Source organism: Delphinus delphis, chromosome 8, assembly GCF_949987515.2.
Source record: "Delphinus delphis chromosome 8, mDelDel1.2, whole genome shotgun sequence".
NCBI lineage: Eukaryota > Metazoa > Chordata > Mammalia > Artiodactyla > Delphinidae > Delphinus > Delphinus delphis.
Window position 1 is genome coordinate 3,011,304 of NC_082690.1, and position 24,875 is coordinate 3,036,178.

A 24,875-nucleotide genomic window follows, 5' to 3' on the forward strand; every position below is an offset into this window, starting at 1 on the left:
CCTTGACTGAGTGTGTTGAGTTACAGGGTGGTGATGATGATGATGATGATGCCGAAGGTCAAGACCTGAGGAACGCTTGCCTGGTGGGGGGCCCTTGCAGGATGCTGAATGGCAGGTGTGCAAGCAGAGCTTATCTGGAAGCTCTCGAATTTTCAGGAAAATCAGGGCTTACAACGTTGGATGAATCTCCTGCCAAGTCAGCAAATGATGGATTCTGCCAGACAGTGCGGGACATCTCAAGAATTTTGATGTCTGTTCTTTGCCTCATTGATTTACTTATAGTTTCAGTTTCCTTCCACTTTCACAGATCATATATGTTTCATTTTACCCGCCTCCCCCTGTCGCCATGCATCCATGAGACCCTGGACAGGCAGCCTGTATCTGGGGACCACAGTAGGTCAGACAGAAGGAGGTGGGGGACTGTGACACATCCTCCACTCGGGGAGCAGCTACGGAATGTGACCCAGCCCCAGCTTTCCCTTCTGAAAAGACTATGAGATGCTCTAGGCAGGGGGCAGGAGGCTGGTTTCCCTGGACTGGGTGGGTGCATCCGAGGAGAGAGGGGAGCAGAAGACGCTGTATACCTCATGTTCTTGCCTTCCGGTGGGACTTCAATTAAATCACACCAGGAAGGTCTGAGTTCTTTTCTTTATTCAAATGCCAGAAAAAGACCAGTTTCTGTGATACGTTTTAAAAAAAGATTTTATTACCTAGTAACTTTTGCCTTAAGAAAATCATTATCAAAATTAACAAATATTTACTGAATCTCAGATGTCATTTATTGAGTCATTATATGCCCAGAATTGTTTTCCGTGCTTTACATACAGGAGCTTCTTAAAACCAAGCAACTGTTGTCTGAAGTTACTAGACTCAGTACACAGGCAGGAAACTCAGGCTCAGGGAAATGACTTATTCAGGGTCACATGGGCAGCAAGTGAGGAAGTCCTGACTTCTCTGAGTCTGAATTGCGTGCTTCTGGTTGCTCCTCTCCATGGAGTACAGCACGAGACACAGGATATGTTTAAAAGAATAAGACACAGGCCCTGTTGTAAATGCTCACATCCCACGATGGATTCTAAATTCTTCACATTTTATTTAAACCTGATGATTCTCTTTAAGTCCTAGAAAAGAGGAACAGAAAAAATTCTTTGTAAAATCTTACTCTTTAATAAAGACAGTTACTAAATCACTCTCAAGACCTTTTTGATGGTTAAAGAATCATCGTCTGATCCGTCTTTCAGCGGCTTTTCAATTGCTATTGTTTTCTGTGTGTCTGCGTTCCTACTGATGTCGCTTACACGATGTAAAGTCCAGGTGACCTTTGTACAGAGAGTCAGCAAGTGCCCAGGGGAGAAATGAGTCAGCCGTTCATTTAGACCAACCCTGGTGTTGTCCTGGCCTTGTCTTCCTCCTACACAAACCTTCAACCCTACATCAAGGAACCCTAATTGTGTCTCTAAAACATTATTCCTAACAGTCATGGGCGTCTTAGCTTCGGCCTCCTTCCTTGCAGCCCTGCCCTGTCCTTCTTTCCCATGGACAACAGCACATTAGAGCTGTTAAGCAAGGGCTCTTCATCCTCTAACTTCTCTTGAATTTGAATCTTGAGCTGAGTGAAAAAGAGCTTAAACATGCTTGCATTAGACCAGCCTGTTTCTATCACAGGACCACTCCTACTTTCTTGCCTCTTAGACATCTAAAGCTGCCTCTGAAGGTTTTTGCGTATTTCCAATCTGAGGACCCAATATCCTATCCCAGAATTCCCCTTTGCTGGAGTCAGCTCGATGTGGATTCCCTTGCTTGTAACCAAGTAAGCTCAACTGGGTCTCTTCTCCTTGCTCAGTCATGTACTCCGTACATATTTATTAAGGGCCTACTGTGTCCTTTGGGGAAGATTGTTCTGGGCTCTCCGTCAGCAGCAGGAGCCGTGGCATGTGCACCTCAGGGCTCTGTGTCTCGCTGTGAGCTGGGTGGGGAGTGTTTGCACTGGGGCATTTCAGCCTGGGCTGGCGGATAATTAATGAGTTTGTTTTTGTGCTGGTGTTTGGAGCTGACACGGTGCCGGCAGGTGCCTTTGTCTTGCCTCCTTCCATCCATCTTTATCGGATCTGCCAGACTCGCCTGTGCTCCTTTTCTTTCTGTCTGCGTTGAAGGCAGCTGGGGATGGGTCTGCAGGGGAACCCTCCCAGGACAGTCCTGGCAGTGGGAATGTCCTCTGTCTGTGCCACCAGCCTTTTCTAGTGCTTCTTGCCCACCCGGCCCGCCCTCTGCCTTCATCCATCACACCTGCAGCAGAACAGGGGACTCGGGCATTGGGAGGATGGTGTGCAGACGTTCCCAGGACGCTCTCTTCTTGAGCAGTGAGCTCCATCAGTTTCTCCCTCGTCTTTATCTTCCTTCACGTGTGTGGCAAAGGAGAAGTCATACGAGACTCATAGGAAACGCAGTTTTCCAGCTGTTTTCTTGTTTCCTCCTCTTCTGGAGAAACCTCGCTTTGACCTCTAGACCCAGAGCTGCCTGCCTGCAACATCTCACCCTCCGGCTTGGTTCTTCTTTTCTGCTCCAGCAGAAAAGGCACAGTTCATCCGCTCAAGGCGGAAACCCAAGTCCACTTTACTCTTTCCTATTCTCCGTCCCCTCCATGTAATCAATTAGCAGTTTCTGCCAACTGCATCCACTTAACACCCCTTATTATTTTTGCATTGCTACTCCCATGTTATCTCAGACCATTGTCATTTTTGGTCAATTTTTAATTGTAGAATTAGAAACCAAAAAAAAAAAATCACATGATTGCTATGGAATTCATATGCATTATTATTTTCCGTCTGTATTATTCCAGCAACCCCCAAATGGGAAGCCACGCTTGGCAGTTGGGCCCTATTTCACTCCCTTCATCCATGTTTGGAGGAACTAAACAAAAGCCTGATTGTTTTATTCCATCGTTTAAAAATTTCCGGTGGGTTCTGACTGTTCTCAAGCCTGGAGAGGGACTTCCCTGGTGGGTCCGGTGGGAAAGAATCTGCCTTCCAATGCAGGGGACATGGGTTTGATCCCTGGTCGGGGAACTAAGATCCCACATGCCACGGGGCAGCTAAGCCTGCGCGCCACAACTACTGAGCTCGCATGCCTCAACTAGAGAGCCCGTGTGCCGCAAACTACAGAGCCCACGTGCCCTGGAGCCCACATGCCACAACTAGGGAGAGAAAACCTGCATGCCACAACTAGAGAGAAGCCCGTGCGCCGCATCGAAGAGCCCACGTGCCACAACTAAGACCCAACACAGCCAATAAATAAATAAATAAAGCAAAGAAATTATTATCTTAAAAAAAAAAAAAGAAGACTGGACAAACGACTTAGCATCTTATGGACAAAGTTTGACTTATAGTCAGAGGCCCCCTCCCCTTGAAAGTATCTTGCCGTCCTTCCCCTGAAAGTAAACACATCAGGCTCTAGCCCTGCTCTGCCTTCTTCCCAGGATGTCTTTTCCCACCCGCATCCCTCCTTCACTGGGCTAAACTGTACTCACCGTTTATTTCAACCTCTATGTCATGTCCGCTGGAAACCTTTCCCGCTCCTTGTAGCCGGGGTCATACCCTTCCCATGTGCTCCCATGTGCCTGTATGTACTCACGGCATCATTTACTGCAGTGTGTTGGAATTATCACTTCGCAGATGGTCTTCGCACTGGATAGGAAGCTCTTTTAGGGCAGGGCCTGCATCTCATTCACTGTCACTGTATTCTGCAGGCCGATGCGGGTGTATTAGGTGCTAGGTTATTGGAAGGCCACTGGCAGCATTATGTGTCGTTTCCCCTGGATTTTCTGCCGGGCGCCTCACCTATAGATTTCTGAAAGCACAGACAGCAGGGCTTTGTAGTTTCCTGTCATGTGCCTGCGCCGCCCCGCCCCCCACTAGGTGGTATGTTCCACATTGGCTGGGTCTGTACTCTGTCCATCTCTCTGTACCGCATGGGACTTGATACAGTTTCTGTACACAGGAGGCACCTACTGTGTGCTGGTTCTTGCTAGACACTGGAGGTACCGCGATGATCAAACCTGTGTGCTCTCAGTCCTTACAGAGTTCATGTCCTTGCATCAGGGCACAGTTGTGTGCAGTCTGAGGAAATAGCGTCCTCATCTATAAAAGGAATCACCCCTAGTTGGCCCTGCAAGTTGAAGTCCCCTGTGAGGACCAGCATCCTAGAATTCTGACTGTCAGCCTAGTGCATCCGCTCATGCTGAGATGACCATGGACTCAGAGTCGTTGCAACGTGTTGTTCTTTCCCAGCGCCTACTCTGGGTTGAGCCTCTCCATTCACACAGCTGAGGCTGGTTTGGGGGCTGGGTGGGTTGGAGGTTGGGTCCTGATGTTCGTAAGCAGTCCCTCTTCCAAGGCCCAAATCCCAGCACCTCTATGGTAGACCTGGAAATCCTTGGAAGGTTTCCATGTAGTGCCTGCCCTCGGCGCCACTCTGTGCAAAGAGCCAGAGGCAAGAAGGCATGGGCCCTTTTGTTCTTGCCAGAGGGCTCGTAGCAGGTTCTGTAAGTTTGGAAGGAAGCTGAGGCTCTTGATTCCTTTTACTTTTCCTCGTGTGGAGGCTGAGCTGGGAAGACAAAGCACTGAGCAGTCTTCCTGAATCCCGCCAAGCGGACATAGTATGGAGAAGGCCGTCTGGGAGGCTCTTGGCAGGAGAGGGGCCTCTGCAGCTTTGCGAGATCTAGGTGAAGATCTCTGGAGATGAGGGGCTTTCCCTCCTGGATGGACACCCAGTGTCTGTCCCCTTTGGTTTGTTGTGACACCCAGAGCCTCCGGGAGCACAGTGAAGCTGCGCCCGCATCTCCCCTGCTCTTGAGGTGAACAGTGCATCCTGACGGCGGGGTCTGCTGTGTCCCCCACTCTGCACAGCACCTCACGCCTGAGTGTCACCCGCTCCGAGTTACCTCCTTGGCTCCCTGAACTCGATCTCCTCACAGCAGCCCAGCTGGGAAGCCACATCCTGCAAGTCCATTTAGGAAAAGAAAAGCCTTTTAACGTAATTTCTTCCTCAGCATTGTTTATGTCCCCAATTAAAAACGTGCTCTTTTTACCCTCGCCCCATCTTCTGAATGATGTCAGATGTTGAGATGTCACCCAGCGGCAGGATTCTCGAGCTGCAGGCTGCTTAATGCTTTGGAAATGATGGAAGGCTGAGAGCCGAGCGCAGTGCGGTGGCGGGGAAAGCTCATTTCCAGGGCCCAGCGTCCCCAGCTCATCTGAATTAGGGGGCCCATGAGTTATGGCAGCCCAGTGGCCTTCGGAACAAATGGCTCCCTCGACTGCTCAAGGCAGATCCGGGAAGCGCCCTCCTGTGGCCTCTTGCCTAGCAGGCTCTAAGTGCACGTAATGGGGACGTCTCAGAAGACCTTCTCTCTTTTCTTACTTGGGTTAGTGAGGGGCCTTTGTGCTGAGACCTGTAACCTCTAATGGCTGTGGGCCAGATGGAGTGCTGTTTCCCTGCTGCCTTGTTACCCGAGGTTTCCCCAGCCTGGTCTGACTGCTGGAGTGTGAAGAACACCTGTGCCCCAAAGATTACCATGTTCTCATCCACACAATGGGGGTAAGAAGCACTTTTCTTTGTGAGTTGTAATCAGTGTCTTAGTAAATGTGGGCTCCTGTTATAGAATACCATAGACTGGGTGGCTTTTAAACAACACAAATTTGTTTCTCATAGTTTTGGAGGCTGGAAGCCCAAGATGAAGGGCCGGCAGACTCAGTGTCTGGTGAGGACCTGCTTCCTGGGCCATAGCCGTCTTCCTCCTGTGTCTTCACATGGAGGAAGGGGTGTGGGAGCTCTCTGGGGTCTCTCTCATGAGAACACTAATCCCACTCATGCCCTAATCACCCCCCAAAGGCCCCGCCTCCAAACACCATCACATTGGGAATTAGGTTTGAATTTTGGGGAGACACAAACATTCAGCCCATAACAACACGTCAGGGCACCTTGTAGGATGTACTTCCCTCAGATATAAGATGTAGTGTTCACTCCGTCTTGTTTATTTCTGTCAGACCCTTTATCATCCTCTGAAATTATCTTCTTTAATTTTTGTTTGTTGTTTATTGTCTGCCTTTCTCTTCCCAACACCCATCAAAATGTAACATCTAGAGGCAGGCAATTCTGGATTTCCACCTCCTCTGGATTAATAGCTTACGTTGTAGTAGATCAGTGCTCTCTCTGAGAACAAGTAAAAATGTCAAGTGAAAAACATCTATTTGAACACATCAGAAATGTACCAAGGCATCCAGGACTGGAGGTCCTAAATACCTCAAACGGGAAACCTCAGGGGTGCATTCAGCAGCTCTTTTTCCCTCGGGGTATTTGCTGATTCTGGGCTCAAAACAAGGGACGGAGGATTCAGATGCAGGTCTCAGGCAGAGGATCACTGCTGAGATGCACAGAAACAAGAAGAGGTTTTGGCAAGTCTTCTGGGGCTGGAGAGACAAAAATTAGACATTTGAAGGGCCTGGATCAGAAAGGAAATCTGGAGAATTGAGCCTAAAACTTTGCCAGTTTTTGCTCAAGACATGTGCCAAAGTCTCAGATTTCAGGAGACCATGAAACCTTAGCATAAAGCCTTTGAAAAACAGAACACAGCCTTTGATAATCTTATAATATAAAGGAGACAAGAATTAGAGTCGAAGGTGTACCAGTGCTGCTAGTACCTGGTGAAAATCCCAGGCTCTCAACTGGAGCCTCCAAAGAACAACCAGAGGTGGATAGAGCCTGACCCGAACTGTAACCCCTCCTTAAAGGGATGTGCTAGGGTCCAGATCCACACTCTGCCTGAGCAGAGGAAAGGGTAAACCCTCTCGGGAAGAGTGTGACATCATTTAGAGCTGCTACAACTTATTATTTTTGGTGTCATACAGTCAGTAAAGTATTGTCAGGCATGCCAAGAAACAGGGCTGAAAGCCAAGAGGAAAGAACCCAACAGATAATAGGAAATTCCAATATTCAAGTCACCTCCAGGTCTTTATCAGACAAGAACTTTACAATAATTATGATTAAAATATTCAGGAAAATAGAAGAAAAGAGGAACAAAAGTAAAATTTCAATAGAGAACTTGGAATTTAATTTTAAACAGTATCATTGTCTGGTTTTGTTAATGTATTTGGTAATGTAAGACACTATTATCAGGTGTATGGGAACTCTGTATAATTCTTGCAACTTCTTGTGAATTTCATACTATTTTAAAATGATAATCGATAATATAAAATAACTAAAAAATGTGAATTCTAGAACTGAAAAGTACAATTGCTGAAATTAAGAATTCCGTAGGTAGGTTTAACATTAGATTTAAGCAGAAGAAAGAATACAGGTCAATAGAAAACATCCAGACTGAAGCACAGAGGGGAAAAAATATGAAAATACAGAAAAGAGGTTAAGGTACGCATCAGACACAGTGAATCTAAAATAATGTAGTTGTAATTCCAGAAGTAGACGAGAACTAGGATGGGTTAGAAAATTATTTGACTATTTGATGATTTTTCCAAACTGATGAAAGGCAGCAAATCACAAATTCCAGAATCTATGAACAGGATAAATATAAAGAAACCTAGACTCAACACAGTAAATCTATAGAAAATTAAAGACAAAATGAAAATCTTAAGAGCAAAGGAAAAATACACATCACCTTTAAAGAAGCAACAAGAAGACAAACATCTGACTTTTTCAACAGAAACAAGGGGAGACAGAAAACAATAAAACATCGTTAATATTCCAAAATAACAGACAAACCCCCAAATAACCCTGTCAACCTAGAATGATGTATCTAGCAAAATTATTCTTCAAAAATTAAATGAAAACATTAACAAACAGGGCTTCCCTGGTGGCGCAGTGGTTACAAATCTGCCTGCCAATTCAGGGGGCATGGGTTCGAGCCCTGGTCTGGGAAGATCCCAGATGCTGCGGAGCACCTAAGCCCGTGTGCCACAACCACTGAGCCTGCGTTCTAGAGTCCGTGAGCCACAGCTGCTGAGCCCGCGTGCCACAACTGCTGAAGCCCATGCGCCTAGAGCCTGTGCTCCACAACAAGAGAAGCCACCACAAAGAGAAGCCCGTGCACCACAATGAAGAGTAGCTCCCACTCGCTGCAACTAAAGAAAGCCCACGCAGCAGCAAAGACCCAACGCAGCCAAAAGTGGATAAATAAATAAAAATAAAGTTCCATATATACACTACCAAGTGTAAAAAAAAAATTAACAGACAAAATCTGAGAGAATTTGTAACCAGCAAAGGTTCACTAAAAAAATTACTAAAAGGATTTCTTCACACAGATGACAAATAACCCCAGATATAAGAGAGCAAATAACAAGAATAAATAAAGAATGATAATATAAAGCATTACTGTGTGGATAAATATAAATAAATATTACCGGTACAAGACAATAGTAATAATGTTTTGTCCTGTGGGGTTTAAAATAAATGTAGAATTAAAACACAAAATTTGGGAGGGGAGATAATAGATTTAAGACATTCTGGGGTTCTAGCATTGAAGAAAAGTGCTAGCGCTAATAATTTCCATCGGAATGTAGTTAAAGATGTATGTTGTAATCTCTAGGATAACTTCCAAAAGAAGGATAACTAATAAGCTAATAGAGGGGAAAGGCAAAATAATAAAAAGAAAATTAACCAAATAATCAAATATTAATTTAAAAGAAAAAGGCAAGAAAGGGGAGAAAAGAACATAAACGGTTCTGTCAAATAGAAATAAATAGTAATCTACAAGGATTTGCTGCATAGCACAGGGAACTATATCCAGTAACTTGTAATAACTTATAATGAATATAATCTGAAAAGGATTTGCTGAACTGAAACTAGCACAATATTGTAAATCAACTATACTTCACTAAAAAAGAGAAATAAATCTAATAGATAGTAATTTACATCTTTCAGTAATTACATTCAATGTCAATGGACTAAATATTGCAAGTGAAATACTAAAATTGCCAGATGGGATATATGCTACTGTAAGAGAAGTGCCTCAAATGTAAGATCACAGAAAGTTGGAAAATAAAAGAATGTAAAAAGGTGAAACACACAAAGATTAATATACATATTGGCTCATATTATATACTGAATAGATAGTTGTTGGTTAGATACGTGTTATTCTTATTCAAATACTGATGGTAGTGAATAACCCCAAATGTTTTCTATGGCTTTATGAAAAGGCATGTTTGATTTCAAAATTTGTGTTTAGTGAATGTATTGGTGGTCAGAGATGAACACCCCTAAGATGAAAATCTTAATGGTGATATTTTGTAAAGTTCATGATGAAAGAAAATCTTTTTTGATATTCATAGGACTGTATTGTCTACATATTCAGCTGTTAAAGCTGTTCATTTATTTATTTAGTATCATTTCTGGTCCATCTGGCATTTCTGCTTGATTAAAAGCTCTGAAAGGCAAGGGTAGGTTCAGATTACTTCCAACAGCCCTCGACTGCTAGTCTAGGACCCATGTCCATGGGTGGTGATGAGCATGGTAAATAAATAGAGAGAAAGAATGAATGAGATACCTCTGAAGGAGTGACTGGGTGCAGAAGACAGCCAGGATGGGTAAATGTTTCTTGACTTTTGCAAATATATAAAACTCAACTAAAGCCACTCTACCTTTACTTCCATACAAACATTTCATAGTAGTTAAAAATACACATCCAAGTTTGATGACTTAGTGGATGAACTAAGTTTAAAAATTAATTTTTTAAAAGGCAGAAACTTGTATGAATATTATTATCATTACAGAGTAATTTATCCAGTGAAATTCATCTAGTAACTTACCCAGAACATTTATCAGGTAGCTTATCCTTCACAGGAGTTTCTTCATGTTCCTGCTCTTCATTCCTGATCTACTCACATCCTTATTTATTCAGAATAACCACTGGGGTAGCGGGAGATCCTTGGAGGACGTCGAGGATTAGGACCCGAGAGTCTGGGGGATTAGGATTGAGATTCTCATGTTCAGGAAGGTGAAAACCATGGTTCTCCTCCCCTCCCATTTCACCCACCTTCTCCCACTCTCCTTCTCTCCAGACCGTTCTCTCTTTTCATTTTTTCAATGTTTACACAACTCAGGTACTGTCTTCTTTACTAAGGGCTGTTGGGATGTTTTAAGGTGAATGCTATGTAGACCAACTGCAGCTGATCATTGAGCTATTATCTATAATGGTTGCAGTAATGAATAATAGGTCATCTGTGGGTTGTGCCAGGGTGTAATTCCTTGTGCTGTTACTTTACGGATTAATTGTTTGCAATTGGTCCTGACATGACTTTGTCTCTAAAATAGTGCAGAGCCCACACCAAACAAAGGCGCAAGGTCTGCTGTGTAAGCTCTCCTAATATCACATACTGAACAAAATGTCCTCAGTGGTTTTGAAAATTTTGTGGTTCCCGTCCTCCTTCATGATGTGGGGAAGACTATAAACAGGTGCTTCTCAAACTTTAATTGGCATACCATGCAAATCACCTGCGGACCTTCCTAACTGCAGGTTCTGGAGATTCTGCAGCTCTGTGTGTGTGAGTTGAGATTCCCCAGTTCTAATAAGTTTCCAGGTAATGCAGATGGTGCTGGTCTTCAGACCACAATTTAAGTAGGAAGTCTAAGAGAAGGGAGGAAAGTAAGACATGATGGTGTAGCCCTTCAGCCAGGTTGTTTCAGGACTTTCGTCTTTTTTTAAGGATTAAAGACAGTAAATTTTTTTCTTCCTTAAAAATTTTTTCTGATTATAAAACAACATGATTATTGTGTAAAGTTTGAGAAATGTGAAAGTACTGTGCATAAACTAAGATCATTTATCATTCCAGTCGATCAGTCAGTCAGTCAGTCAGACCAGTGACTCCTAGTCCTGACTGCACAATAGAATCAAATGGAGAACGTTACAAAATACCATTCCTGACGCCGACCCAGCAGGCATTAAATTAGAGCCTCTGTGTAGGGGACTTGGCATCTTTTAAAAATCTTTCCATGGTGCATACAGCATTTAGAACAGTGAATATAGACCCCCTCTCTGGAAAAGTTCATACACATGGTATTTTTGCATGCAATTTCTGGAGTTCAAGGACCCTCAGAAGGCAATATATGAAAATTTAAGAGCCTGTGCTTCAAAAGAAAAATCTCTTAAGGAAATGACACAGGGCATCCCCACCCCCAACATATTTCTATTATGGACTGAATTGCTTCTCCCTGAATTCCATATGTTGAAGCCTCAAACCTCTAAGTGACTGCATTCGGAGATACTGCCTTTACAGAGTTAATTAGGTTAAATGATGTCACAAGGGGGGACCCGATTCCCACAGGGCTGGTGTCCCTATAAGAAGAGGACGAGACCCCAGAAGGGTGTAGGCACAGAGGAAAGGTGGCCACCTGTGAGCCACACTGAGAGGCCTCAGGAGAAATACAACCCGCCAGCACCTTGATCTTGGACTTCCAGCCTCCAGAACCGTGAGGAGATGAACTTCTGTTGTTGAAGGCACCTGGTCTGTGGTGATTTGTTACAGTAGCACTAGGAAACTAAGATTCGGTCCCTACAAATGGGGTGCTGCTGCAACGAACACCTGAAAGTGAGGAAGTGGCCTTGGGACTGGGTGATGGGTAGAGGCTGGGCAAGTTCTGAGGCACAAACTTAGAGAAAGCCAAGATTGCCTTGAAGAGGTTATCAGAGGGATGTGGGACCTGAAAGGTGATTCTGGTGATGTCTCAGAAGGAAATGAGGAACTTGGCATTGGGAATTGGAGGAAGGGCGATCCATATTATAAAGTGTCAAAGACCTTGGGCCAAATTGTTTCCTAGTGTTTTTGTAGGAAGTAGATATTGTAATTGATGAACTTAGATGTTTCACTGAGGAGATTTCTAAGCAGAGTGTTGCAAATTATGGGTATAGAAATTCAAAGATGCAAAAGCAGTTACACTAAATGGCCTACAAATAAATAGTGACTTCTTTAGCGTGCTTTAGAATTACTCCTGTGGACCCACACTTTACCCTGATTCTGCTTGCGTGTCTTACTTCTGCTGGCCCAAGCAGACCCAAATCTAGAGTCCTTGTTTGCCTGGCCATCTGTCGGGTAGATACGGAGGGGAAGTTGAAGATGGCATTCCGTGAAAACTGTTTCCTCAAACTCCCCATCTAGTTTCAGGATTTGATTGGTGTGTCACAGTGGTTCCCAAACTCTGAGCCGAGGCACCGTGGGGTGCTGCAGCCAGGGACACTGCAGTTTATTTGAAATTTCGGAGGAAAATACTTGGACATCTATCAGATGCTGTAAAAACTCCTGGTTCAAGGTAGTTCACAGGTTCAGTAGCATGTTACATTCATTTTGGTGATTTCGTATCTTTGCAAGCCTTGGTTTTTGGTGTTTACATGATTAAAAAACCACAAGTATTGTATCCAAATCATTGTGGCATGAATGCACGTGGTAATGCATGTGGTTGCATCCAATCTGATTCTGATCTGGTTCAAGGTTTGAGAAGCTATGTGGTGCCCCAGGGGTGTGTGTGTGTCGTTAGTAAGAATGAAATAAAAGTATATTGTCTTTCAGTTTAAGTTTTTTTTAAACAGCTAAGTTATTAGGAAATAACTTATTCATTTGTCTGCTGGTAACTAGTTAATAAATGAAGCATGGGGTTTCCCCCTTTGTTTTGTATTGTTGTTGTTGGCATGGGACATTGTGAAAAAGACACCGTGACACTAAGGGTGACGTGGACTGAGAGAGTGTGGACTGCAGTGTGGTGGTTCATCCGGACCTGTGCTCCCTCTGCGGGAAGCAGCCACCTGTCAAGTAAGGCCCGGTTACCCCAAGACCACCATGGTCTGAGGAAGCCGCACAGAGCCGTGTGGAGAAGCTGCGCAGAGGGAGAACGACGCCCAGTGAACCTTAGGGGTTCCGGTCCTCTGTGCTAAGGACAGAGTGAGGAGAGGCTGACATGGCTCCATCGCCCTCTGACTGCGGCCAAGTGAGAGGTTCACCCACGACAGCTACGCAGGTGAATCCACACACACTCTCAGACGGTGAGAGAGAAGAGTATATTAAGTCACTGAGCTGTGGGATAGTTTATAAACTTTACTTTTGAGGGGAAGGTGCAGAGGTTCCCATACACGCCCTGCCCCACACGTGCACAGCCTCCCCCATTGTCAGCATCCCCACCAGATGGAGTATTTGTCACACTGATGAGCAGACATTGACGCATCATAGTCACTGCAAGTCTATGTAGTTACGTCTTGGTGTTGTATATTCTATACGTTTGGACAAACGTATAATGGATAAATGTTTGGATAAATGTGTAATAGCATGGGTCACTATGGTATCATTCTTCTTCGTGGTATTATTTTCACAGCCCTGAAAATCTCTGTGCTCCACCTATTCACCCCCTTCCCTCCCCAGACTCCTGGCAATCACTAATCTACTTACTGTTTCCTTAGTTTTGCCTTTTCTAGAATGCCATTAGTTGGAATCACACAGTATGTAGACTTTTCAGACTGACCTCTTCCACTTAGTAATATGCATTTAAGGGTCCTCCCTGTCTTTTCATGGCTGTATAGCTCATTTCTTTTTGGTGCTGAATGACAGTCCATTGTCTGGATGTACCATAGTTTATTTCTTCATTCACCTACTGAAGGGCATCTTGGTTGCTTCTTAGTTTTGGCAGTTTTGAATAAAGCTGTTATAAATATCCATTGCAAGTTTTTGTGTGGCTGTAATTTTCAACTCCTGTGGGTAAATACTGAGGAGCGTGACTGCTGGATCATATGGCATGAGTATGTTTGGTTTTGTAAGAAACCTGCAAACTGTCTTCCAAAGTGTTGGTACCACTTTGCATTCCCACCAGCAATAAATGAGAGTTTCTCTTGCCCCACGTCCTCGTCAGCATTTGGTGTTGTCAGTGTTCTGGATTTTGGCCATTCTAATAGGTGTGCAGTGGTATCTCATAGCTTTTAAACTTTGTATTTCTCTGATACCATACCACATGGAGCATCTTTTCATATGCTTATTTGTTATCTGTACATCTTATTCGGTGAGGTGTCTGTTAAGGTCTTTGGCTCGTTTTTAAATCTGGTTGTTTGCTATTTTATTGTTGGGTTTTAAGAGTTCTTTGTAAATTTCTGACATCAGAGGTGTCTTTTGGAAATATTTTCTCCTGTCTGTGGTTTATCTTCTCTTGACAGTATCCTTTGCAGAGCAGGGGTGTTTAATTTTAGGGAAGTCCAGCTTATCAATGATTTCTTTCACGAATCATGACTTCGGTGTTGTTTCTAAAAAGTCATCACCATACCCAAAGTCATCTAGGTTTTCTCCTATGTTATGTTCTAGGAGTTTTCTAGTTTTTACCACATTGCCATAATGACTGTAGCTTTATGGTAAATCTTGAAGTCGGGTAGTTTATAAAGCAGAAGTTGATAACTGGAACAGAATTTGGTACCTAGAAGTGAGGTGCTGCTATAACATAAGCTGAAAGAATGTGGCATTTGCTTTTGGACAAGTGATTGAGGTGGAAGTTGGAATAGCCACAAAAATTCTGTTAGCAAAATCTGGAAAGACTTCAACGAGACCATTGGTGAGGGTGTTGCTGGAGGTTAGAGCAAAAGGAGCACTTGTTTTGTATGTATCACATATATGGTAGAAATTTTGATGCACCATCAGCTGTGATAATGTGGAAGAGAGAGAGCACCCAGTGAACTCATGGATCTGGCCAGAGGGATTTGCAGGCAGAATGTAAAAGGTGCCAACTGGCTGCTTCTAGCTGCCTGTTACAAAGTACGAGTGGAGAGGAGCTGAAGAAGGAACCATGTAGTTTCAAGCAGAATTTCTAAGAAATGGAAATGAACCCTGGCTTACTAGGTTCAAAAATACAATTATTTCTCATCCTTAGTCTCTCCCAGCAAAAGCTTCTCAAACTAGCAGTGCCCTCAGGGAAGAGATTAAAATCTAGGGCATTATGAATAAATTATGGTTTCAGAGTAAAAGTGTCAAAGCTATAAGACCTTTCGTTGAGACTTCATGAAGAGTTAAGGGCATGCATACTAGTAAGGCTTCTAAGAATATTAAATCTGTGTCTCTTAGACTAGATTTGCCAGAAAAAATCTGAAGGGACTACCTTGTAGACCCTTTAAACCAGACAAAAGGCATCTGAGGACCTTAAGAGCCATTCCACAGTATCTGGGCTCTGAGGCCGATGGATGAAAGAGAAAAGGGACCATCTCAGAAAGAAAAAGTGGCTATGGCTTTTGCATCAGTGAATGGCTTATAATTTGATATACAGGAAGACTACAGATTTTTTAAAGGAATTATGTCAGCTGGGACTAACAGGAACAGAGACAGTATAGAAAAGGCCTTTAGACTGTCATTCTTCTATGAGCAGGAGGAAAATGAAGAGGCTTCAGTTTAAAACTAGGACCATTTCTTATGGAAAGAAAAGAAAATTCAAGGTATGAACCAAAAGCCCCGAGGAAAGAATGAGAATCATTTTGTGGGAACAGGGCTGGGCCCTAACCAAGGAACTAGCAACATGTGTCCAACAGCATTTCAGAGTTGCTGTGAAACAGTGACTGCTGTGTACCACTGTCTTCTCTTCCATTGGAGCAATAGGGTATGTTGCAGTTATCCTGTGCCTGTCTCATGGGTACGTGTCAGGGCTGGGTGGTGGGCAGTTGGTGGGCAGAACACTATTTATTTCATAGGAGTCAGATCAAAACAAAATGCACTCAAGGAGCTGTTCCAAAGGAGGCTCCTTTGTACCTGAACCTAACTTAGGTGTTACGATCCTGGGTTTTGAGCTGTTTCTGTAGTGGGATAAAAGTTTATTGGCCTTGGGAGGGGGCGAGTATATTTTTCATGAAGGAGGGCCGAAACATTGGGGCCCGAGGCTGGACTGTGATTGTTAGCGGCAGAGATGCTGACAGTCACCTCGTCACCGCCTTCCTTTCCTGTGTGCCTGCCTTTAGGTGGGCCTTGAGGCGGAGCCTGCTTCCCTACTCCCTTGAGCTTGTACTGGCCTTAGTGACTTGCTTAACTGTTAGGATGTGCTCGAAGTGACATCCTGGGACTCCTGAGGTCACACCAGGAGAAGACTTGCAGCTTCTGCTCGAGCCTCTTAGAAGACTTGCTCTTGGAACACATGGAAGAATTCAGGCCCGACATGACAGGTTTGATTCCCCTAAGATGGCCAGGCTGTAAAGAAGAAAAAGCCACACACGGAGAGGCTGCACAGAGAGAGAGGTTCTCAGTCAGTTCCAGCTGTTCAAGCATCCCCACCAGGCAGCAGACACGTGAGTGACAAGGTCTCACGTGACTGCAGCCTCAACCAACAGTCTGATGGACCTCAGGCGAGAACTTCCAAGCTGAGCCTGTCAAACCCCAGAGGCAAGAGAGATGGTAACGCCGTGTTGTGTGAAGGTGCTAAACTTTGTGGTGCTTTCCTACAGAGCAGCAGATGCCTGGTGTGATTGGTAGCATCTCATTTTTCTTCCTGGCATGTCTGTGAGGGCTCTGCCTTTACAAAACTGTGTGGCAGTTGAGGCCACACTGAATTACGTAGATGCCTAGTCCTAAAGGTCGGATCACTGGATATTTGATTTGTCTTTCTTGAAGAGGCAGTGGAAAAAGACCTGGTTTCCAATCCTAGTTCTACCACACAGTAGCTGTATCTTTGTGCAGGTCAGTATTTAAATGCATTGGGCCTCGATTTCCTCTTCTGTAAAATGGGACTAACGTTTTTCCTTTCCTACCTTACAAAATTATGATAAAAAGTTGAAGTAGATACTGTTTTGAAAATTCCATCCCCCCCCAAAAAAAAACTATACAGCATAGCATTAATCAAATGTAAGGGCTTCTGGAGTGAGTCTGTTTGTAGGAAAGAAATTTGGTCTTGATGGAATGATCAAGTTGAGTGGGACAGAAGTGTCCAGTCAGTGGAAGCCATGGTCCAAGTCCTGAAAAATCTGTCCTGGAGATACATGTACAAACTTGGGGATCCTACTGTCATATGGCCAGGGAATGGTGGTCAGAGGCCGAAACATACAATGGGAGATTGTATTTGTTTTCTATTTCTGTTTGACAAATTACCCCAAAATTGAATGGTTCAAAACAGTATACATTTATTATGTCACACTGTTTCTGCAAGTCGGGAGTCCTGGAGTGGCTTAGCTGGTGGCTGCAGTTGGAGTCTCTCTGGGACATGGCAGTCAGGTTGTTGTCATCTGAAGGCTTGATCGGGGCTAGAGATCTGTTTCTAAGATGGCTTATTCCCATACTCTTATTCCCATACTCCTATGAACTCAGAGGTTCATAGGAGACCTCCGTTCCTTGCCTCATGGAACCCCTCTCCTTACTGTTGCTTCACGAGTGTCCTCACAGCATGGCAGCTGGATTCCCCCAGAGCAAGTGATCTGAGAGAGCAAAGCAGGAGTCCCCCCTGGCATGGCTGCCATACCCTCCTGGTTCACACAGGCCAGCCCCGTTCCTTCAGGAGGGGAGAGGACCACATGAGGATGTGAATGCTAGGGGTGGGCTCACTCTGGAGGTGGGCCACCACAAAAGCATGGAGTGCACAAAGTATGGGAAGAGGAAGATGGTGAGGAGGTGAACAAGAGAGGCAGGAGATGTGGTTCCATCGTGATGCCGTGAAGTCAGAGTGACAGTCAGCTCACGGGGAGGAAGTCAGCCGGCAGAGTGGCATCGAGAGAGTTGGTGAAGCGGGCGGACTGGCGACTTGCCCCGTATCTTCTGTCTTCCAGCACGACTATTTCATGAAGTCTCTGATTCTTGTGACTCACATACATCTGGGAACTGGGCTCACTTGCACAGAATCAGTTCTCTCCCCAGTGTCCTGACACCATCACGAGGGTTCTAGAAGCTTGGCGCGGCGAAGGGGTTTAGACATTCCGCCGGCAGGGGTAGGACTTGTGTGCAGCCTTGGGCTTGTCTGACCCCAGAGCCCTTGTTCACTCCACTCCATTATGTTACCATCTTGGCTCCAGGACTGAGGGAGGCCCTAGTGTCCTAACCTTTGGTGCCCTTGCCCCTCTGAGCTTAATCGCAGGGGCTGGAATTCTATGATTCCATGTTGGGATCATAGCCTTCTTGGTCATTTTTTCTGCCTGTGATCACCTTATTGTGTGTTTTTACCTCGTTGGCTTCCATCTCCTCTCATGTCTGAGCCTCATACTTCTTCATTTATCTTTTCCCCTGTTGTTATTTGTCTCTGTTAACAGGGTTATTTATCCCCATAAAGCATCTTGAGAGACAGGGACCAAAGGATGCTGGTGCTGAGTCATGGGCTGTTTAAGACATGGTGGGAAACTGGGTGCAGAGACACCTCTTCATCTGATTGGAGTCAAAACTGGGTGACATGAAGGAAGGGTGAACTTTAGACTTCCTTTTCCATGAGGAGACAGAGCTTAGACAGGAAGAAATTCGAGCAGCAGGCGGGTAATAAAAATTCCTAAATTTTTAGTGCTGAGTTGAGAATGTAGGCTTGTGATTGGCAGGACTCTGACTTGCATCCTATCAAGCTTTCTATCCATTTACAGAAAAGGGGGGAAAGGAGTGGGTGAGATACATTTTTGGATGGTCATTGGGACCCCGAATCCCAGGAAGCATGGCTCTGTGCCTGGGAACTATCTCTTCAACCTTGCTGCTTCTCCTACCTATACCCACCCCACCCCCTGCCAATCCTGATGGAACAAATACACACATACCTACAGAGTCACACATGGAAAGTTATTTCTGGTCAGTTTGTTTTGGTTTCTTGACATCCTTCGTCCTTCATCTCTCCGCACATCCATTGTTGAGTGGGACATGACCTTTTCCTGGAGAAAGGCAGTGCAGGGCTTGGCCTTCTGAGAGGTTGGTTGATTTCACGTTTGACGTGGCATCTGGAAGAAATAAAGGAGCTTTAGATATGAGTTGTCAGGGCTTTACTGGAGCATCAGCATTTCATGGGTTTCTTTATGGCAATATTAACTGAGTTGACATGCCATAAACTGTCCCACATGTTGGCTCAGGGGTGGGGAGCTGCTGAGAGGTACAGAAAGCCTACGCTGAACACAGGCCAGCTGTCGGGTTCCTGAATCGCCAACCCTCTGGGACGGAAGTCAGGCTGCTTCTCGTTCACTCTGTACCCGGGGTTGAGCGGGTCCATAAGTGTTAGAAAGCAGACCATCTGGGTGGCTACAGCTCCTCCTCAGAGGGAATGGGTGTCAGGATGCCCTCTGAGAAACTATGGACATGGGCTACCGAGGGCTCTCCATTCCTGGAGATTGCTACGAATTGTGCAGGTCCCTCAGATGTTTTGTAACTCTTGTGGTGGAGGATTCTGTCTGGGGGCTGAGGAACAGATTGGTCAATTTGGTTAGCACCAGGGTGGTGACCTGCCCACTCAGGAAGTCTCCGTCCCCACTCCTCCCTTTCCCGATGTGGGGTGCCTCGTCCGAGGGCAGTGGCTGTGTGGGAATCAGACAGCCAGGCCCTGCCCCACTCGTCTGGCATTTTGACGGAAGTGGGAATTATACCCTTTGCCACTCGAGGGCGGTGGAGATTTGAGTGTGTCCTAACAGCAGGCTGGCTTTGCTCGCATTCTGATTGGATGCAGGAAGTTGGATGGGAAGGGCCCTTGGGGATAGGGTTAATTTCTAATGATGCACACCGACCAGAAGGGAGCTCTCGCCAGACACGCCCACAGTCCTGGGCCCCCAGCCTTCAGACCCTATAGCTCTTCCTGCTGAGATGCTTCTTGACACAGCCCAGCACTGCTGGCTGCATAGTGACCCAGGAGGGAGCGGGTTGCGGGGAGGAGTTCCCGTCCACAGGCCCCACCTGGGCACCTCACCTGGGCCCAATGGTTGTGCGTGAGGGTGAGATGGAGGGCCATTGTGGAGGTTCAGACCCCTCTCCCTCATGTCAGGGTGATCAGCTGTGTCTGGACCCTGGAAGAGCTTGAAGCCTTTAACATGAGGTGCGTGGAGCTCCTGCTGGCGTGTCAAGCTCCTGAGGGAACGGTCATCTCTGCTGAGGACATCCGACAAGCAGGTGTAGGGAGGGCAGCCAGGAGGCCTGACCATCAAACCAGCACAAAGCGCTGAAGCCCAGGCTGCTGGATCATGCCCGGCCACCTACAGGCTCTGTGTTTGCCAAAAAAGACCTCTTGCTGATGAAACTTTATTTTTCTGTATTCAGGAATGAGGTCCACCTGCTGTGTTGTATTTATTCGTTTGTTGATTTACTCTCATCGTTTTAGGGAGGTAGAGCTGACTTAGACTATTGTGTTGGTTGCAGGTGTACAGCACTGAGATTCTGTATTTATAAAGCCTGGCACGTCCTTTCTTGTATCACGGAGGTTGGGACAGTCAAGGCACCCCGATGGAGAGGGGGCAGCGGGGCCACGGGGAGGGCCAGTGTGGACCTCAGCTGCGCTCGGTGCCTTCCCCTCACACCGCCACGGCCCTGGTTGGAGAGCAGGAGGCCAGCCGTGGGGGGCTCGTTTCCCTTTGTCACGGAGGCCGTTGGAATTTGCACTTGTGTCTGCTCAGTCTGACGGGGCCGGCCCTGGTTTTATTCCCTGACTGCTCTGCTTGGCAGAAGGGCCATCTTTGATGTCCAGCATCACAGGTGTCTTCCATGCAGCAGACGAAATGGCTACTTTTCTCCTTTCTTCAGTGCACAGCGGGGGGGCGGGATTCGGTCTTCACAGACATTTCCAGCTTCCTCAGGTGTGTGATCTTACACAAGCCCACCGAGGTATATGTGAGCAGGTGTTCGCATGTGGACACGGATGCCTCCTCTTGAGGGGCAGGTGGTGCCGTGGGTATCGCGTGGACACTGGCGCACCTGCCTGGTTTGAATATGGGTTCCTCCGCTAACCAGCTTTGTGCCTCAGTTTCCTCATCTGTGAAATGGGGTTAAATTTAGCTCTTATTACTTTATCATTTCCTCTTCCTTTGCTGCACACACATGGGCTTTAAAACAGGAACTGTTGGCATCTCAAACCCAGGACACATTCTCTGCTGAATTCCCAGCACTTGGGAGTTTGTGCTTTTGACCCGTTCTCCCTTGGGTCAGGGTTCCCTGGTGTGGGGAGCTGAGAGCCTTCTGACTGGGGTACATCTGTGTTTATTCTCCTCCCCAGCCACCTCTACACCCACATCGCCCCAGCTTCTGTTACCTGCCTTGTCCTCGACAAGGGGGAGCAAGAAGGGAAATGAACGTCTGACCAGGTCCTCTGCCCTTTGATAAAGTTTAAGTTTATATGCAGATGTGTTAGAGAGGTGCTGTAATCATACTGGTTTTTATAGGAATGTGCAAAAGCCGCTTCCTCAGTTTATGGATGCTTTAGTATGCAAATCCAATGGGATATTTATAAGCAAGGAATGCCCACCCATCAGTGTAAATCTACATTTCATTTCATTGTGCCCACTTGCCCCTTTGCAGCACCATCTTCAACATGCTGGTTATTTTTGCACTTGAAAGGCACTGTGAAATCGATAATGATCAGTAAACACTCAAAAGTGAGGCAACCATAGAGTTGATATATTTATACCAGGGGAAGTTTGTAAGTTGAAGCCTCCTTCTGTGTAAGTTAATGACTGTATTCATATGTGAGCGAGGCTTGGCTCTACTCAGCGGGCTCACTTTCGCTGACCAGCGAGATCAGAAACTTCAGGCTGTAGTTGAAGAGGCGAGGTCTCAGGTGTGCTCGTGCCCTGCGCGGGGGCCCTGGGGGGTGAGGAGGGGCTGAAGTCCAGCCTGTCCTCCACTTGGCAAACCACGGGGGCTGGCTCCGGGCCCATCAGCCAGAGGAAGTGGCGTCTGTCCAGAACGGGCACCTGTTTCCAATTGGCATTTTTTCCTAATTTGCAGAAATGCTAAAAATGGCCCTTAGCAAGTATGGGTTCAAGTCCCAGCAAATGAGTAGTTAACACCGTGAACTTGGGAAAGTCAGTCTTCTGACTGGCACAGCCCTGTCTGTGGCTTGTGTTTCGGGGATGCTGTGAGAAGTGAAATAAGATGTCTACCCCACAGGACACGCTCTGAACCCCTGTCTACACCCGTATCCACGTGGGGCTCTGGTGAGGCCCTGGGAGCCCAGACATGAACCAGACGAAGCCACTCTGCTGGCCTCCAGAACACGCCCGCTGACGGGCCCCACGGCCTTGAGGCTCCCCACATCCACGGCTGGAGCTGGTGTCTTTCTCCTCGCCCCACTCCTCTCCCCGGGTCCATGCCTCACAGACGGGTACCATGTCGGCCAAGCGCCCGAGTCAGACACGTGAGACCCAATCTCAGTCTCCCTGTGCTCAGTCATGCAGGCCTGTGACCTCTTTCTCCTTCATGTTGATATTTCTTCTACACAACTGTCGCCGCTTTTGTTCAAGCTCTCATCTCTTCTTGCAGAAGTGAGGGTGTTGAAGAGGATGGTGATGGTGACATTGATTTGCTCCCGCAGTGGATGTTTACCAAGCACCCATTACGTGCCAAACCCATTTTCCGTCAAAATGTTCTCCGTACCCATACCCAAGATCATCTATCATCAGGAAAATGCAAATTAAAACCACAGTGAGACACAGCTACATCCTTATTACTTTGCCTAAAAACAAAAATGAACTGACAATTCCAAGTGCTGGCGAGGTTGCAGAGCTACTGGAACTGTCACACATTTTTGGCAGAAATGTAAAATAGCACAGTTACTTTAGAAAAGAGCTTGGCATTTTTTTTTTTTATAAAATTAAACAGGAATTTACAATGCAACCTGGCAATCGTACTCCGAGGTATTTGCCCAAGATATGTTCACATAAAACCTGTATGTGAATATTTATAGTCGCTTTACTATAGTCTCCAAAAAATGTCCTTCAACTGGGGAATGAATAAATAAATGGTGTCATATCCACGCCACGGAGTAGTACTCAGCAGTGAAAAGGAAGGAACTATTGCTACAGGTAACGGCATGGACGCATCTCAGGTGCATCGTGCTGAGCAAAAGAAGCCAGTGCAAACATCCCCTGACTCTGCCATGCCATCCACACGACTTTCTGGGAAAGGCAAAGCTATAGGGACAGAGAACAGATACATGATGCCCGGGGCGGGGTGAGGGGTTGGTTAGAAAGGGGGTGGATGATGCACCAGGTCTGCTGGGTTGTTGTGTTAACCCCCTGCAGCCTCACCACTGACCTGCCAGTTTTTGCTCCCTGCCCATTGGAGTCTCACTTCCTCCTGGCTGCTGGCAGGACCTTGGGAGACTCAAATCCAAGTGAGGACTCCAGTGGTGAAGTCTCTCAGAGGCTCACTGTTGTTTTCAATATTCTTATACCTCAGTGGGTGTTATTCGGTGCCTGAGCTTTTAGGGCACGAGGCCCCTCCCAGACTTGCCCTGCTGGCCCCCTGCCTTCCTCTCCCATTCATCCTCCTCATAGGCTCTTTAGCTGTTCAGAAATCCTTGAAGCTTATGCGCTTCAGCACTTCTGAGACCCCATGGTGCCCTCCCTTTGTTAGGACCCGTCAGTCCTCTATTTCTCAGTCTAAGCGGCTCCTACTCTTCTGTTGAAAGCCCGCTGGAGCACTTCCTCCTCCAGGAAGGCATCTGGTCCTGCTGCAGCTGCTTCATTCACACTTCACACGGTCAGGAGTCTGCCTGCCTAGACTCTGAATTCCTGAAGCCAGGGACTGTGTCTCTGTACCCCTGACCCCTGACACAGTCCTGGGGACAGGCAAGACACACAATAAATATGTTTTGAGCAGAATTGCTAATTGTAAACTGCAATTATTGTCTTAGAGTTAAGCCTCTTACCATCTCAGCATGGAAACACGTATGCGATGCGATGCATCTGTTCTAATTTACTTGGATCCACTATGGTCTTTTCTCATATCCTTGTGACCAGTGACTTATGACCAAGGGCCGAGGGGGAGAGTGAGAGCAGGTGGGGGTATGAGATCACGTAAAGGGGCTTCCCTGGGACCATCAAGTTCTGGTCCCACGTGTGTTAATCTCAGGTGGGAAAGATGAATGCTAGTGACAAAGATTCCTTGCTTTTTGGAAAATATGGCTGTTAAAGAATGCTTGACCTTGGGACTTCCCTGATGGCACAATGGTTAGGAATCTGCCTGCCAACGCAGGGGACATGGGTTCAAGCCCTGGTCCGGGAAGATCCCACGTGCTGTGGAGCAACTAAGCCCGTGCGCCACAACTACTGAGCCCACGTGCCGCAACTACTGAGCCCGCACGCCTAGAGCCCATGCTCCACAACAAGAGAAGCCACCGCAGTGAGAAGCCCACGCACTGCAACGAAGAGGAGCCCCCGGTCACCGCAACTAGAGAAAGACTGCACGCAGCAACGAAGACCCAACGCAGCCAATCAATCAATCAATCAATCAATCAAAAAAAAGAACGCTCAACCTGCATGGAGCATGTGGTATGAACCAGAGCGGCTAAGGGTGCGGAGGTTTGCCTGAGAGGTGATTAGGTGTCAGTCATCTGTCTCAACGTGGGCCAGCTGGCATCCGTGAGGCTGCTTTGTGGTTAACGAGGACGAGGCCTACAGCCCCGGGACCTCCACGTCAGCAGCAGGGATAACTCTTAGGTGGACTTTGGCTCTGCGAGTGATCAGAAGGCCTGGAGGGACGCACCAGTGGGTCTGAGCTGTGTAATTCCCTTAACTGCCCTGGCTGACCTTGTTATTAAGAACTCCTAACTCCCTAGTCTTGTTGGCCAGAAAATCACTCTTGCTTCACATGCAGACATACATCTGCATGTATGTCTTTCATCTTGGTCTCTCGTGGTCCTAAGTTCTATTTAACAAAAGTGGATCTACAAACGTGGAGGGCCTTTTGACATTCTTAGAGTCAACATCCATCACTGAT

General features: G+C 46.3%; 1 long non-coding RNA gene across 1 annotated transcript; it reads right to left on the reverse strand.

Annotated features, from left to right (window-relative positions):
• Positions 1-6,361: 6,361 nt before the first annotated feature.
• Positions 6,362-18,834, reverse strand: LOC132428897 (uncharacterized). Its single transcript, XR_009520255.1, has 3 exons — positions 18,725-18,834; positions 9,816-9,966; positions 6,362-6,467 (listed from the first exon to the last, which is right to left on the reverse strand). It is a non-coding gene; the product is annotated as an uncharacterized lncRNA (long non-coding RNA).
• Positions 18,835-24,875: the final 6,041 nt, after the last annotated feature.